The sequence below is a fragment of the Humulus lupulus genome, chromosome 5 (assembly GCF_963169125.1).
Source record: "Humulus lupulus chromosome 5, drHumLupu1.1, whole genome shotgun sequence".
NCBI lineage: Eukaryota > Viridiplantae > Streptophyta > Magnoliopsida > Rosales > Cannabaceae > Humulus > Humulus lupulus.
In genome coordinates, this window is record NC_084797.1 from 141,768,814 (window position 1) to 141,787,510 (window position 18,697).

Below are 18,697 nucleotides of genomic sequence, written 5' to 3' on the forward strand. Positions count from 1 at the left end.
CCACCGCTTACAACATCATTGTTGGTCGACCCGCATTGGTCGAGTTTAGGGCAATCACCTCCATCCGCCACCTATGCATGAAATTCCCCTGCAATAACGGAGGAGTGGGAACAGTCCAGGGAGATCAGAAGAGCGCACGGAAATGTTACCACATATCTGCCCGACCCGTTTACATGGTCCGCGAAGAGCCTTTTGAGGAAATCGCCAATCCAGTCCCGCCCCCTCCCCTGGCAAGACGGATTGACCGGGAAGAGGACGAGCTGGACCCACGTATAGGGGAGGATCGCGTACTAGAACCCATGGAGGAGATTGAAGAAGTGTGCATCAGTGACACCGACCCAGCCAAAGTAATCCAAGTCGGGAAAAACCTGAAAGCGGAGGTACAGGCCGCAAGCATCACCCGGGTGAAGGAGAACCAGGATGTCCTGGCCTGGTCTCATTCAGATATGACTGGGATCGACCGCAATATCATCTGCCATGCCTTGAATATTGACCAAGGTGCGGCCCCGATCCGGCAGAAACGAAGACCCCTAGGGGTGGAAAGGGCGGGAGCCCTCAAGCTAGAAGTTGAAAAGTTATACTTGGTCAACTTCATCCAAGAAGCTTTGTATCCCATGTGGCTGGCCAACCCAGTTCTGGTGCCTAAGCCGAACGGGACCTGGAGGACATGCATCGACTTCACGGATCAAAACAAAGCTTGCCCTAAAGATTGCTTCCCGCTCCCTCGGATCGATCAGATGGTGGATGCAACATCCGGGTATGAGATCTTGAGTTTCATGGACACTTACTCAGGCTATAATCAGATCTCTATGCATGTAGCGAACCAGGAACACACTAGTTTTCAAACCGACAAAGGGGTGTACTGCTACATCGTCATGCCCTTCGGACTCAATAACGCCAGAGCCACCTATCAGAGGCTAGTCAACCGAATGATCCGAGCCCAGCTGGGACGAAACATGGAGGTATACAGCGATGACATGCTAGTCAAGTCCAAAACCTCCAGCAAACATTCTGACGACCTGGCCCAAGCCTTTGCGATCATTCGAAGGTATGGGATGAAGTTGAATCTCAAAAAATGCTCCTTCGGCGTAGCATCCGGAAAGTTCCTGGGGTTCATAGTAAGCTTCTAGGGAATAGAAGCTAATCCGGACAAAATCAAGGCACTGGTTGAGATGTCTTCACCCCGAAAGCACAAAGATGTGCAAAGCCTGACAGGAAGGATAGCCGCTTTGAGCCGTTTCGTCTCGAAGGCCACAGACAAGTGCATCTCGTTCTTCAACGTCCTTCGGGTAAGCCAACGGTTCGAATGGTCAGTCGAGTGTGAAGTGGCTTTCCAAAGACTGAAAGAGCATCTATCCCAAGCACCGATATTGGCGAAACCGGTGGAGGGAGAACCGCTATACTTCTATTTGGCCGTGACCAAACAAGCGATCAGCGCCGCGCTAGTACAGGAGGATGGAAAAGCCCAGCTCCCGGTCTATTACATAAGCAAGAGGTTATTGGATGCGGAGTCACGGTATCCATTAATTGAAAAGTTAACGTTTTGTCTACTAATCGCGTCCCAGAAGCTCAGGCCTTATTTCCAAGCTCATGCCATAAGAGTTCTGACCAACCATCCTTTATGGCAAGTGCTGCAAAAACCTGAGTCATCAGGAAGACTCTTGAAGTGGGCCATGGAACTGAGTCAATTCGACATTGCATACATCCCTAGAATCTCAATCAAGGGACAGGCCCTAGCTGACTTCATCATGGAATGATCCGGGATCATTGAAGGGGACGATCCCGCGGATCTTGCGGCGCCCGTGTGGAAGGTGTTCGTAGACAGAGCCTTGAATGAAAATGGAGCAGGAGCCGGAATCATCCTAGTGTCACCACAGGGGTACCAATTACAAAATTCCATGTCTTTCCAGTTCAAGGCTTCGAACAACGAGGTCGAGCATGAGGCCATGTTGGCCGGGTTGCGCCTGGCCTAGGAAGTAAGGGCCGCAAACCAGGAGATCTATAGCGATTCCCAGTTGGTTGTTAGGCAGATCTAGGGAGAATACCAAACTAAAGGGGAAAAGATGGCATCTTACGTGACTCAGATGCGAGAAATGCTTCAATCTTTCAAGAAGCACTCCATCCACCAGATCCCCAGGGAGCAAAACGTGTTTGCGGACACGTTAGCATAATTGGCCATGGATGTTGAGGTTGAGGTTTTTGGGCTAGTCCTGATCTGGCATCTCCCCATACCAAGTATTCAAACCTCCACAATCAATGTTGTCCACTACTTCACGTCTTGGATGGGACCCATCATCCAATACTTGACAACCGAGGGGTTGCCAACAGACAGGGCAGCAGCCAGGAAGCTTCAGTACCAGATCCATAGATACGTCATGATGGACGGAAAGCTCTATCGAAGAAGATTATCCATGTCGTGCCTCCGATGTGTATCCGGGACCGAAATGAGCACAATCCTTCATGAACTGCACGAAGGCTTCTGCGGAGATCATACACCCGGACTCAGCTTGTCCAAGAAGATCCTGCACCAAGGAAATTTCTGGCCAACCATGAAAAAAGGCTGTGTTGATTACGTCCGCAAATACGAGCAGTGCCAAAGGTACACAAAGATCCCGCGAGCCCCTCCGAAGGAAATAACCCTAATGACAAGTCCCTGGCCCTTCGCGGTATGGGGAATCGACTTAGTAGGATCGCTCCCAACCGGGAAAGGAAGTGTGAAATACGCTATCGTGGCTGTTGACTACTATACCAAGTGGGTCGAAAGCCCATGAATGTTACATTATTTCATATAATATAATGTTAGATTAAATAATGTGGCAAAATGTGATTTTTCATACCTTGTAACATATTATTTAGAGTCACAAAAATTAGACACATGTATGTGCCCAAATGTGACATATTTTGGAGTTACAAAATCAGTTACAAATTTGTAACTCCCTAATATTACCCAATAATGTGTATATTATATGTTACGCATTTGAGATTGGATTTCACAAAGCCATGATGAAATATGGTAGTTGGAGACATGTTTTTAACTCCCAATAGGTGTTTGGAGGTTACAAAATCATGTGGGAAAGGATTTGGGATGTTTTGGAACGTTTTGGAAAAATGACTATTTTGTGTTGAAAATGGCCTGTGGCCGCGGCCTTGGGGACAGAAGCCAGTGGCCGCGACCATTGAAAAGTCCTAGCCGCAGCCAGTGAGGCTGACACCCTATATGATTTTTCAGTTTTTTCCAAATTGAACGATTCTAACATCCCAAATCTCCATTTTAATTCCATAAACATCCAATTAAACATTGGTAACAACCATGGAGGTTGGTGAAATTTGAAATTCAAAGGGGTATCTCAAACTCTATAAATAGGAGCCTAATGCTCACTTGTCAGACACACCATTTTCCATCCACAAAGCACTTGGCTGGAAAATACACCATAGAGGTTTGATAATTCCAGAGAGCTATTTCCTTGAGAGATCCCTTAGTGCTTGAGTTAGGGGGAAATAAGCTTTTGGACAAAGGTTTTAAACCTTGTTCAAGTTGGTGATCCCCAACCTTCTTCACTTAGGTTGTGTAAGTGAGAGTTCACTTATGTTTCTGTTCTTCATTTTATTCTATTATTTTTCTTCTTATTCTCTAGTTCTATTTACTTGTATATTTTGTTTAAGAGTTGTGATCTTTTCTTTTGGTTCAAACACTTTAGTTACTTGTAATCTTTTGCTTAGAGTTGTATTCTCACTATTCTCTTCTTCTTCATCATCTTCTTCCTTTTCTTTGTTTATTTGTAATTTTCAGTTATAGAGTTGTAACCTTATTTAATCAATCTATATTTACTTGTGATATTATTTCATAGAGTTGTAATATTCTTACCTATTTCCATTGAGGCAATCTATTTTTTCCTAACATTCAAAGCTTATCCCTTTTTTTGTTTCAATGGAAGGTGAGACCATCAAGATAATGAATCAAGACCTAGTGAGGTTGGATAGGTTTGATGGATCCAATTTCACTAGGTGGTAAGACATGGTGAGATTCCTTTTGACCACTCTCAAAATCACCTACATTCTAGAATCCACTCTAGAACCTCTCCCACGCCATCCAACAAGGACACTCCCGGGGAGGTGGAGAAAAGAAGGAAGAGGGAGGAGGACAATCTCCTTTGTAGGGGCCATATCCTCAATGCCTTTTCCGATAGGCTCTATGACCTCTACACCGAGACCAAATCGGCCAAGGAGATTTGGGATGCACTTGAGACAAAGTTCAAGGCGGAAGAGGAAGGTACCAAAAGTTTTTGATATCTCAATACTTTGATTTCAACTTTTTTGGTGATAAACCTATTCTTCCTCAAATTCATGAATTTCAAATAATTGTTAACAAATTTAAAGTATTAAAGATTGAGCTTCCCGAGGCCTTTCAAGTTGGTGTTATAGTGGTAAAATTACCACCAACTTGGAAGCGCTATAGAAAAAGAATCATTCATAAAAAAGAGGATTATTCTTTGGAGTAAATCCAAAAACATATACGAATCGAGGAGGAATCGATATGTAGAGATAAACTTATGGAGGGGTCTACTGGAGAGACTTCCAAAGCAAATGTTGTGTCACAACCAAAACATCCCAAAACCAAAGGGAAAAAGGGTAACGAGAAACCTTTGGGTCCAAAAACCAACCCAAACAAGTTTAAGGGCGAGAAAGGTCCTTGCTTTGTGTGTGGGAAAAAGGTTCACTATGCTAGAGAGTGTAGGCATTGAAAAGACCAACAAGAACCTAAGGTGAACGCAACTCAAGAAGAAAACATAGTTGCTACCCTTAGTGAGGTGAATGCGGTCCAAGGCAAGGTGAAAGGGTGGTGGTATGATACATGTGCCACCGTCCATGTCACCTATGACAAATCAGTGTTCAAGACCTTTGAAGAGTCAAAGGGAAACCAGGAGATTCAAATGGGCAACGAGGGAAAATCCAAGGTACTTGGCAAAGGTACCATTGAAGTCTTTTTCACCTCCGGCAAGAAAGTTACATTAGTGAATGTACTTTATGTTCCCGAAATGAGTAGAAACTTGGTAAGTGGTGATTTGCTTGGAAAGCCCGGCATTAAAGCCGTTTTTGAGTCCGGTAAACTTATACTTACCAAATAAAATGTATTTTTGGGAAAGGGGTACTCTTGTGAGGGTATGGTTAAATTGTGCGTCAATGATGTAACTTTCAATGTTATCAATAAAAATGCTAATTCCACCTATATTGTTGAGTATGATTCTCTATTTTTGTGGTATCTTAGACTATCGCATATAGGTTTTTCAACCATGAAAATAGTAAAATGTGGTATGATTGCATGCAATATTAAAAACTATGGTAAATGGGAAACATGTGTTAAGGCAAAAATAATTAAAAAATCATTTCCTAGTGTAGAAAGATCATCTAATTTACTAGATTTAATCCATAGTGATCTTTGTGAATTAAATGGTGTTTTAACTAGAGGTGGCAAAAGGTATTTTCTTACTTTTATAGATGATTTTAGTAGATATACCTATGTGTTTCTTTTAAAGCATAAAGATGAAACTTTTGATGTTTTTAAATTGTATAAATTAGAAGTTGAAAATCAACTAAATAAAAAGATTAAGGTGCTAAGAAGTGATAGAGGAGGAGAGTACTTCTCTAATGAATTCAATAAATTTTGTGAAGAAAATGGTATAATTCATGAGTGCACTGCACCTTATACACCACAACACAATGGTGTTGCCAAAAGGAAAAATAGGACTTATCTAGAGATGATAAATTCTATGTTGGTGTTTTCTAAGTTGAACTTCAACTTATGGGGTGAAGCGCTTTTAACCGCTTGTCACATTCTTAATCGAATACCGATGAGGAAAAATGAGATATCTCCATATGAGTTATGGAAAGGAAGAAAACCCAACATAGGGTACTTCAAAGTGTGGGGGTATCTTGCATATTGCAAGAAAAACGAACCTAATAGAACAAAGTTAGGTTCAAGAGCCATAAAGTGTGCTTCTGTTGATTATGCCAACAATAGTAAAGCTTATAGGCTATTAGACTTAGAGTCTAATATTGTGATTGAATCTAGAGAAGTTGAATTTTTTGAGAATATGTTATGTGACAACAATTCTCAAGCTTCAACATCTCTAAAGGAGAATTTGTTATATGAGAATAATTCTCAAGCTTCTACATCCAAAGTTGATTCTCAAGAGGAGAATTCTCAAAAGGATGTAAAGCAACCCTTTGAACCTAGAAGAAGTCAAAGGCTTAAAAATCATAAAAGTCTAGTAGTGGATGAGATAGATTCTCAACGAATTTCATTCTACATGGTAGAAGGAAATAGAGAGGAAGTCATTAGGAAAATTCCTATTGTACTTCTTGTTGAGGATGTTCCTAAGACTTATAGAGAAGCTATGAAATCAAGAGATAGTTCATTTTGGAAAGAAGCCATCAATGATGAGATGGGTTCCATTCTTTCCAACAACACTTGGGAATTGGTAGATCTCCCACCGGGGTCTCAGCCAATTGGGTGTGAGTGGGTATTTAGGAGAAAATACCACACTGACGACACTATCTAAACCTTTAAAGCTAGATTAGTAGCTAAAGGGTTTAGGAAAAAAGAGGGTATCAATTATTTTGATACTTATGCACCTGTTGCAAGAACAACTTCTATAAGAATTTTGTTCGCTTTATCTTCTATACACAACTTGTATGTTCATCAAATGGATGTCAAAATGGCATTCCTTAATGGTGACCTCAATGAGGAGGTCTATATGGAACAATCCGAAGGGTTTGTCCTACCAAAATATGAACATAAAGTTTGTAGACTTGTAAAATCCTTATATGGATTGAAACAAGCTCCTAAGCAATGGCATGAGAAATTTGATCAAGCCATCATGTCTAATGGGTTTAGACATAACAATGGAGACAAGTGTTTGTATTCCAAAACTTGTAAGGGATATGTGATCATTGTTTGCTTATATGTGGATGACATGCTTATTATAAGTAATACCATGAAAGGGATAGAAGAAACGAAGAGGTTTCTAACATCAACCTTCAAGATGAAAGATCTTGGAGAAGTTGACACCATACTTGGTATCAAAGTAAAGAAACACAGTGGGGGTTTTGCGTTAGGGAAAGCCCACTATGATGAGAAAGTATTGAACAAATTTAACCATCTCAAGGTTAAAGATGCCAATACTCCATTCGATCATAGTGTAAAACTAGAGAAGAATGAAGGAAGAGCGGTGGCTCAATTGGAGTACGCTAGTGCTATAGGGAGTCTAATGTACACTGCCCAATGTACTAGACCTGATATAGCATTTGCGACAAGTAAACTTAGTAGGTTTACAAGTAATCCAAGTGTGGATCACTGGAAGGCAATTGGAAGAGTCCTAGGTTATCTCAAGAAAACCAAAGGATTAAGCCTTCACTACTCCAAATTTCCTTCAATTTTAGAAGGATATACAGATGCAAGTTGGATATCCAATCTTGGGGACAAGTTGTCAACAACTGGTTAGGTATTTACACTTGGTGGAGGTGCAATTTCTTGGGGTTCCAAGAAACAAACCTGTATATCTCATTCCACGCTTAGCTCATAGTAGAATTTCTTCCGGTCCAGGATGAACTGGGTGAGGGGAGTCTGGGCATAGGGTCATGCCATCCAAGGCAATGAGTTGAGAATGAGGAATAAAAAGCGAAAACATAAAGGAAACTAGGGAACGGGAGGCCACTTACCCACTCGCTGGAACTCCAGCATCAGCATGGGGTTCTTTTCTATAAGAAACCCGGACGTCATGAACCAGTAATGTCTGACGTCCGGGGGATGCTTCCATGTGCTGGTAGGAGCAGCATAGCTACCCCACAGTTTCAGCCTGTAGAAGCCGTCCAGGGTCTTGTCCTTAACGTTGACCTGTGGCTCCAACTTATAGAAATACAGCACCTCTGCCGGGGTCGGATCAGGGATCTGCTTCGCTATGCAAAAGATGCGCCATCTCACGAGCAGCCGGTACGCTTGAGGCAGGAGCTGGAACGGCACAATCCCCACAAACTTGAGGAATTGCACAAAGTAGTCGTGGAGCGGGAGAGTTGCTCCCACATTGATGTGGCCTACGCTTCAGGCCCCGAACTCGCCCACGTCGGTGTGAGCCTTCTCCTCTCTTCTTGCCAGGCAGTTATAGAATAGTCCGGGAGTCGACTCCATGCCTAAATGCTTCTCCAGGGCATACAGTATCCGGTAGTTTCGGAACAGGTTCTGCGCCCCGTCCATCTCCCACCTGTTACCACTGGGAGTCTTGGACCCGGATAGAGTGATATGGGTCGCATTAACTTGTTCTTCTCAATGAAGGGTGATGCCTGAGGTCATGGCTGATGATCTAGGAGAAAAAAAAAAAACAACCAAGCAGTTAGCACCAAAACCCAAGAAGTTCGGTTAAGGTACGGGGGCTCTCCTACGAACTTCTTGGAGGAGTCCCCTCCGGATCAAGTCCGAGATCACTAAGAAGTAACGAAACCTTGATCAGGAACAAAAAAATAAAAGGATCTAGCTATTCTCCTAAGCCAGCCTATTGCAACTTGTCCGGGAACCACCCGAACCAGAGGAGGTCCGGGATAGTTCGGACTAGTTTTCTTTTCCTAACCTATTCTAATGCACCCAGAGCCAATCTAAACACAGGCAATATTTAACAGCCTAAATAGATAAATATGACGATATGGAAAACGCATGAAAATGAAAGCAAAAGTCAAGAAAACTTACTGTAAAAGGCTGATCGTGAAGAATGATGGGTTTCCGGCGGCAGCGATGGTAAAATCACGGCTTTGAACATGTGAAGGCAGCCCAAAAGCTCGTCTAGGGGGCAGGCCGATGTCGTCTGCTCAGGCGAAGGTATGGATATTGGGCGCGTTGGGAACAGGCGACGGCAAAGATGAAGTAGACGATGGAAAATGTCGTCAGCAAGCTCGGTCATAAAAGATCCTTTAAGCGTTTTTCTTTTCTGAGAATGTAAATATTTCAAATGAAAACCTGAGGTTATTTATAAGAACCAGAAGGTTGTTCTGATCTAACGGCTAGGCGAGATCCCCCTTATTGGACAGTCCTGAATCGTGCAGGGACATTAATGGATCTACTCGAGTACTGGATCATGGTACCCCCGAGGCATGATCTGCGCTGCCCCGATCCAACGGCCCAGAAAAAGAGCACCTCAAAGGTCACCCCATCCAACAGTCCTCCTTGTCGCAGAGGTAATAATGGGAACACTCGTGCCGATGGGACGCTTCGTAAACCGAGCCGACACGCTAGCCCCCAGCATAGTAACCAATAAGGTGTTTGCTGACCATTCAAGACCAAGTGCCATCAATGCGTCAGTCGCAAGGGGACACGTGCACCCTTAGTAACGAATCGGGGCTTTGGTAAATGAACCCAGATCCTAGTAAATGGTCTGGGCCCTTTGGATTCAGTCCGGGGCATCGTAGCAGGTTTTAATTCCATGATTGTTCAGCATAGTTCCCCTCACCCGCGGACCCGTCGCCTTGGAAACGAACTGGGAAGTGCCGAGATGGTCTGGGAGGGAGACAAGCCTCCACCGCGCAAGCCCAGATGAAGGCTTGGGGGTACTTGTTAACCCCATTTCTTTCCGAGTGTCCAGATCCACACTCTGAGCCCGTGGTCCACCTGATTGAGAGCCAAGGACCAGATCGGGCCCATTTGACGACAGGAAAAAGAATATTGGCAGCCCAAGTCTAGGCACATCCCAGAGGGCATCCAGGAGTGTAGACCGGGACCATCACCGGGCCAGGTTGTATGAACCCAGGACCGCTCCCCCCACCGTCCCGCGAGGCGCGACAAAGAAGGTGGCAGCTCCCAAAACCGAGATGGAAGCCAGGATCGCTATGGATAGACCCGGATCCTAGTAAACGATCCGGGATCCTGGTAAATGGTCTGGGACCTTAGTGAACGGAGGGGGACATTGGTAAACGAACCTGGGTCGGTTGTCCGAATTTGGCGAGATAGAGTGTCCAAGATACTGACACCATCCCATGAAGCATGGGGGTTGTCCCCACGCTTAACCTGCAGAAGAGGCTACCTTGGGATTGTTCGCTATTGGTTCAGACCTGCGCCGCCACTACTCTGACCGATCTTGTCCCCCAAATCTTCCTCGTAGCCCAGAATACCTAGACTGAAAGTCCAGTTTGTCGCATGTCTTAGAATAAGATATTATTTGGTTTGGCCCAATGGGCTTTGATTAATGTACGTTTCATATTTTAAACCTTTGTATTGGGCTCCCATCAGAGAAGCTAATGGTATTTACGTCCTTATTAGGCCCGGGTCAGCTCGGCCCAAGCCCAATGCACTCATCTGCCTATAAATACGAATAGTGGTGCACTGAGGAGAGGATCCCAAGATTTTGATTGTAAGCAATTACTCTGCTCATACTTGTAGAAAACTCCATTGTCAAAGGTTCTCTAAGCTCTAATACAACTGTCTCGTGGACTAAGGCTCATTAACACCCCAACCACGTAAAAACCTTGTCTTTACTCCTCAAACCCTTTCTTCTAAGCTCACTAATCTTCTATTATTCTAGTTTCTGAAAAACTTGGTAAACACTAACTAACATTACACCGAGCAGACCTAATTATGACCTAGAGAACCGTTCCAACCTACCTTAGTCACCATGATAACCAATACTACTGCTAGAGTCTCAAATAGTTATCATATAGAGTAATACAGAGTTGTGACTTTAGAAGGCGATCCAATATCGATCTTATACTACTAATGATCTTAATTACTAAATAACATTACACCAAGCATACCTAATCATGACATAAGGAAAAGTTCTCACGTTCCTATTCACCTAGAACAGAAATAGTATCGCAAAGTCTCAGATAGTGGTACAATAGGTTTTCAGTTGATACATTAGAGACTTTAGAAGGGGATTTGGACACATGCTAATATTACTAGACAACATTGCACTAAGCATACCTAATTATGACAAAATGAACTGTTCCAACGTACCCTAGTTGTCCTAAAGAGTAAGACATAGTAGTGACTTTAGAAGGGAGTTCGATCCCGAAAAAATATTACTAGACAACAATCCACTAAGATATAGTAGTGAATTTAGAAGGGGATTCGATCCCAAAAAATTATTACTAGATAACATTTGCACTAAGTAGACCTAATTATGACATAATGAACTGTTCCAACGTACCCTAGTAAACCAAAACTATCGTTAGGGTCTCATATAGTTGTCATGCTAAGTAAGATAGAGTAGTGAATTTAGAAGGGGATCCGATACTGGAAAAATATTACTAGATAACATTGCACTAAGATATAGTAGTGAATTTAGAAGGGGATCCTATCCCGAAAAATTATTACTAGATAACATTGCACTAAGCAGACCTAATTATGACATAATGAACTGTTCCAACGTACCCTAGTAAACCAATACTACCGCTAGATTCTCAGATAGTTTTCATACTGAGTAAGATAGAGTAGTGAATTTAGAAGGGGATCTGATCCTGGAAAAATATTACTAGATAACATTGCACTAAGATATAGTAGTGAATTTATAAGGGGATCCGATCCCAAAAAATTATTACTAGATAACATTGCACTAAGAAGACCTAATTATGACATAATGAACCGTTCCAATGTACACTAGTAAACCAATACTACTACTAGGGTCATATAGTTGTCATGCCGAGTAAGATAGAGTAGTGAATTTAGAAGGGGATCCGATCCCGAAAAAATACTACTAGATACCATTGCACTAAGATATAGTAGTGAATTTAGAAGGGGATCCGATCCCGAAAAATTATTACTATATAACATTGCACTAAGAAGACTTAATTATGACACAATGAATCGTTCCAACATACCCTAGTAAACCATTACTACAGCTAGAGTCTCAAATAGTTTTCATGTTGAGTAAGATAGAGTAGTGAATTTAGAAGGGGATCCGATCCCGGAAAAAATATTACTAAATAACATTGCACTAAGATATAATAGTGAATTTAGAAGGGGATCCAATCTCGAAAAATTATTACTAGATAACATTGCACTAAGCAGACCTAATTATGACATAATGAACCGTTGCAACGTACCTTAGTAAACCAATACTTCCACTAGGGTCTCATATAGTTGTCATGCTGAGTAAGATAGAGTAGTGAATTTAGAAGGGGATCTGATCCCGAAAAAACACTACTAGATAACAATGCACTAAGATATAGTAGTGAATTTAGAAGGGGATCCGATCCCAAAAAGTTATTATTAGATAACATTGCACTAAGCAGACCTAATTAAGACATAATGAACCATTCCAACGTACCCTAGTAAACCAATACTACCACTAGATTCTCAGATAGTTTCATGCTGAGTAACATAGAGTAGTGAATTTAGAAGGGGATCCGATCTTGGAAAAATATTACTAGATAACATTGCACTAAGATATAGTAGTGAATTTAGAAGGGGATCCGATCTCAAAAAATTATTACTAGATAATATTGCACTAAGCAGAACTAATTATGACATAATGATCATTTCCAACGTACCCTAGTAAACCAATACTACTGCTAGAGTCTCAGATAGTTGTCATGCTGAGTAAGATAGAGTAGTGAATTTAGAAGGTGATCTAATCCCAAAAAAATATTACTACATAACATTGCACTAAGATATAGTAGTGAATTTAGAAGGGGATCTGATCCCGAAAAATTATCACTAGAGAACATTGCACTAAGCAGACCTAATTATGACATAATGAATCGTTCCAACATACCCTAGTAAACCAATACTACTGCTAGAGTCTCAGATAATAGTCATGCTGAGTAAGATACAGTAGTGAATTTAGAATGGGATCCAATCCCAAAAAAATATTACTACATAATATTGCACTAAGCAGACCTAATTACTACATGATGAGCTCTTACAACGTTGAGTAGTCACCGAGATAACCTATAATATATGTAATAATATATAGTGCATTATATTTTTTTCAACTTGCACTTACATTTTTCTAATTTTTTTCTTTTTCATATTTTAAATAATACATATAAATAATAATTATTTAAATATTTAAATAAATACAATTAAAACAAAAAATATATATATAACGAAACTTGTTAAAATAAGAGGCTTTTTCTTAAAAAAAAACATTTTTTTTAAATAATGATGAAAATAATATAAAATAAACTTTTTGAAATTAACAAAAAAATAAATTATAGAATGCCAATAAAAAATATTGAGAAAAAGTATTAGAAATGAATATAAAATTAATTTTTTGTTTAATTAATGGGGTGTCTTTATATATTATTGGAGTGCAAATATAATGTCCCTAATATACAAATATATATATTTTCTATTTTGAAACAACAAACAAATTTTAATTTTAAAATTTTCAATTAAGGGTTTTTTTATTTTAATTTCGTTTTTTATTATTAAAATAATTCTCATTATTAATCAAATCAAATCAATACTATAATTTGGTGGCCTTATTAAATTCTCGAATTTTTTTTAGTTTATGATAAGAGTTAATTAAATTTTTAAATATCTACCAATAATAAAATTATACAGGTTTACCTTATCAAATTTGTATTTAATTTTATTTTTTTAAATTCATTAAATCAAAAAATTGTGGTAGTTGTATTAAATGGCTTAAATTATTATTGTTATTTTCTATTTATTTTTTAATGCATTTAATTAGTCAAATTTGTAATTAAAATTATAGTGGCTGAAATTAATGGGTGATTTTTATTAAAAAAAATTAATATTAAATTATAAAAATAGGTAGTTGCCGAAATTAATTGATAAATGATTTAAAAAGACAATATTAAATTAAATGTTGCTACATGATTACATATTACATTTTGGAAGTAACAAAATATTAATTATTTATTCATTAAATTAAGAAAGTGTGGTTCTTGTATTAAATGACATAGTTTAATATTGTTATTATTTTTTCGGTTTTTGAATTTTTTTTTCATTTTTTGTTAAATGCATTTAATTTGAGAAAATAGTTATTAAAAAATAGGTGGCCAAAATTAATGGGTGTCTTTTATAAAATAGAAATAATATTTAATTAATGTGAATGCATGATTAGTGTTTACATTGGGAAGTTACCACATATTAATTATTCATTCTTTCAATAATATTTTATTATTTATTTTAAAGGAATCCAAAATATTTTATTAAGAATGTGAAAGGTTTCATTGTTTCTTCATAACACACACTATAAATATATTACCGTATAACCTAAACCGATTGTGTCATTTAAAAAAAAAAATCAAGTTTTACAAACATTCAACTACCATGTCTATCATCAACATATGAGATTCAACCTATTCAAAGAATGAAGATAACTCTTCACCCTTTCATTCCAAAAATGATGAAGTAAATTCTCCATTGAAGAAGATCAAGGTTGAGAAGTTTGATAATGATGCAAAGTCTCAATTGAAGAATATCAAGGCTGAGAAGTTTAGCGGTGATGAGAAAGATGTGAATCCACTTGATGCTCAACTAGAGTACAATCAAAACGGAATATATTTCGATATTATGTTCTAAAAATTTAATGAAAATTTCAGACATCTACTTGAATTGAAGAACAACATGGATAAATTTGTTCGAGAGATGACAAGATGCACATTTGCGATGCAAACTCTGTATGGATCAGTGACCAACTATTTTGATGCAGAGAGGAAAAAGAACGAGGTGTGGGAGAAATATTTGAAGGAGAATGAGAAGAAGATGACAAGGAAGAATGACAATTTCTAAAATGCTTCAAGTGTTTTTTGTGTTTTTTTTTTTTAAAATTTGTTGTTTCTATGTGTTTCCTTTGGTCTTACTATAATATTTTTATTGTTGCGACCCATATTTGCTAATAAGACTTAGGGTCTTGATTAGCGTGCCTGGAGGGCAATACGTGATTTATTGTGTTGATATGTGAATTTGTGTGAGTATATGAATTTGTGTGAGTATGTGATTTGAAATGCATGTTTAGGTGAATTAAATATGCATGTGGGCCACGTTTTGTTATTAGGGGTATGTTTGTAATTTTAGCCCGTTGAGAGCAATAATGTGATAATTGTAATATTATGATATACTTGCAATATATCTGTGTTGCACTATCCGAGATAGTCCTAGGGAGCGGTGAGCAAGAAAGTTACAACGGGGTCAGAAATCTGACTCGGGGCGAATCGAGGGGTTATCGGGTTAAGGAAATAAATATTTGGAGATATATTTGAGGATAGAATGTCTAGGAGGGAACATTGGGGAAAATTTATTATTTTGCCCTGGGGGACTTAACGGGATTTGGGAAATGACCAAATTTCCCTTGGGATTACTTGAGAGTTAATGATAGGTTTAAGGGCAAAAAGGGAAATTGGCTTAAAGGATAAGTTAGAATTGGCAGGGGAAGAGAGCTTCATGTTTCTGCACTTTGGTTTATGTTGGAATTGTCTTTGGAGCTTTAGAGGAAAGATAGAGCCAAGAGAAGAAGAGGAGAAAGAAAGATGATATTCTTGGAAGCAAAGGAGGAACTCAAAGCTGAGATTTAGAGGACTAATTCAGGGATCTAATCAAGCTCAAAGATAAGTGTTAAACTTGATAAACAAGCTGAATTCTGCTAGTGTTGGGTGTTAGGACTTAGGCATGCATGGTTTGGTTTCTAGGATTGGTTTTGATTGTTTGATGGGTATAGGAATTGGTTCTTGAGTCTGTTGGTATGCTTAGGTTGCATGAGAATGAATTCTGGGCTTAATTCTGAGGTTGGGGGTAATTTTGGATGAGATATGTGGGGTTAAGCTCGGGGAAAATTTGAAGGAAAGGCTGGGTTTTTATGGGTTTGCAGGTAGAGTCGTAGCCCTAGGAGGGGCATGCAAAGGACCGTGTGCACGCAAGGCCTAGGGAGGCCACTGATATTGAGGTGCGCCGCGACGCTTGGCCAAGCATGCCGCGGCCCGTGTGTTTTCTGGGGAGGTGTTTAGCCTCTGTTTTGAGGCAAGTCGCGGCCCTTAAGGGGTTTAGCCGCATCCCTAGTTCAAAATGCAGGGTGTTTTGTGGGTTTTGACTTGGAAACTTAATTGTTAAGGCTCGGGATGGATTTTATCACCCGGATGGATAGAATTTAAGGACTCGGAGAATAGAATTATGAACCAAAGTTAATTAATGGATTAGAACTTGGTGGATGGATATTGTTGGTGCGTTGTGACTAGGATTTCAGCGAGGCTCAGACTAGGGGACTGTGCTCGGGACATCGGTGCTTGGTAAGCTCGAGACGCAAGTTAGAAAACTGCTGTACCCGTAGAGCTTGTGTTGCAGGGCACAACCCTATATGATTGAGTTGCAGGGCGTAGTCCTTTGATTGTTTTTATTCATGTTTAAGTATATGTTTAATTATGCTATGTGTGCATATATGTGAGTGAACGGCAAGATCCGGGAACGGTGAGAGCCGAGAACGGCAAAGGCCGGGAATGGTGAAGGCCGAGAGTGGCAAGGCTGAGAACGACAAGGGGCCGGGAGCAACGTTTAGCACGCAGAGTGCGAGTTGCCAAGGCGAGACTCTAAAGGATACCTGGGATATCCTTACGGTTTGGACCGCGAACCCAGGGCCTGGTAAAGCGCATGGGACAGCATGGTCGTATGTGTTTATCCTTGTGATGGCTTTTTATATGTTAAGTTTGTAATATGCATATGTTATCTGCTTGTGAGGGTTTTCTTGCTGGGCTTCGGCTCACGGGTGCTCTGTGGTGCAGGTAAGGGCAAGGGGAAAGTCGACCAATCATGAGTACGGAGAGCGTGAAGTGGTGCGTACATGTTTGGCCTGCCTGGCTACCACGGCCAGGGATTTTTGGGAAATGATTGTATTAAACTTAAATTTTGTCATTTAGCTGACTCTAGTTATATTTTTGAGTTGTAAATATTTCTAAACAATTTTTAGTAAATGGTTTATTTTCATAGTTTATGACTTTGATTATGGTTTAATTACACTTTTGTCTTAAAACCTCAATTAGCAAGTTAATTGCACGTTTTAAACTCACTTAGTAATGGCTCTAAGGAAGTAGGACGTCACATTTATTCTAGATAAAATCTTATTATTATTTATTTATTAATAATGTTAATAATTTTTTTGGAGTGAAATTGTCCAATTTTTTTTTAAAAAAAATTAATGCCGAAATTGTATATTAATTTTCGGTTTTCAATTTAGAATTTTAATTAATAATTAACAATTTACCATTAAGAAATCTCTAAATTAATGGACTTTATAAATTACCTAACCAATTATATTAAATGAATATATTTCCTTATTGTGCAATATAGGACTAATGAATAAATATCTAATTTCACAACAACATAATTTGATTTTCCCAAGAGAATACAAAGAGATGCTTCTTTTAAAAAATCAAAATAGTTTTTTAATGCTAGCCGATTTTTTTTAATTAACACATTCCGAAATAAATGCTTTAAAAAAAGTTTCAATTAATTCCCTATTTTCAAGGTAAATAATATCAATAGTTATTAGTTATGATGTAATCTTATCAATAAATGTTCATTTACTGATAATAGAAAATTTGAAAAGTTGTATTGTTTTGTAGTTTATGGAAAAAATGAAATTAATTAAGTTAATATTTTTTTGGAAAAAAATTAAGAGTTGTATTGATTCAAAGTAGTTTGGCATAAATCAAAGTTGTTTTTTTTTAATTTGTATTTTATAATGTAACATGGAAAATTTTATTTCTTATTTTTGTTTTGATGTTCATCTATTATTAGAAAAACCAATAGTCATCCATTATTTTAGGGTACATAAAAAATCATTAATTAGTTGTGATTTCCAATATAAGATTTAAATAATAAAATCTCAAATTCGAAATAATAATTTCAAAATTAAAATTTAATACGTTAAAGAAATTAAAAAAACATTGCAAAAAAATATATTTCAATTAGTTCATTGGAAATTACATATACTTGCACCAAATAATATTTAAAATGCTACATTGAAAACTGAACAAACTTATTTCGATCAACAATATATAAATACAAAATGAAACCAAATTACTACTCCACATCTCCCTAATTATTGATTACATTACTACTAAGAATGATATCTTGATTTTGGTCTTCAGATATTTGAGATGCTTCACATAGTTGTTGTACAAAATAATAAATAAATAAAATTAGATAAACATATACCAACCAGATAATGTTTCATACTGTAAAATTATGACATTAATTAAGATATACCAACCAGACGACGACGAAGTTCATGGATAATATTATTTAAACTATTTAACCTATCTCTAGATTCAAGGATCTTTGTAACCAAAATATTTTCGCAAACCAACAACCATTGTGAGCAAAGCATTTACTTTTGCCACCCCAACCTATAAAAAATAAACTAATATAAAATTTAAAAAATAATTAAATAATAATAATAAATAATACATACACATTTTACATGGTCTGGAATTTGAAGGTTCCCTTTGTTGGGGTTTTATGCCCAAATTAAAACCCAAATTCTTTGTAATCTCATTTTATTATCAATAAAAGAATAAAAATCATTTTTTGACTTGGTTAATCACTTTGCTCATATGTTTTATTTTCATGATTATTTATTTAATATAAACTTCTGTTAACTCCCGAGCATATAGCTAATCGTATTTATAGTGACGTAATCACAGTGGAATATAAATATGATTATATGTTCAAAATAAGTTAGTCCTAAGATTAGTC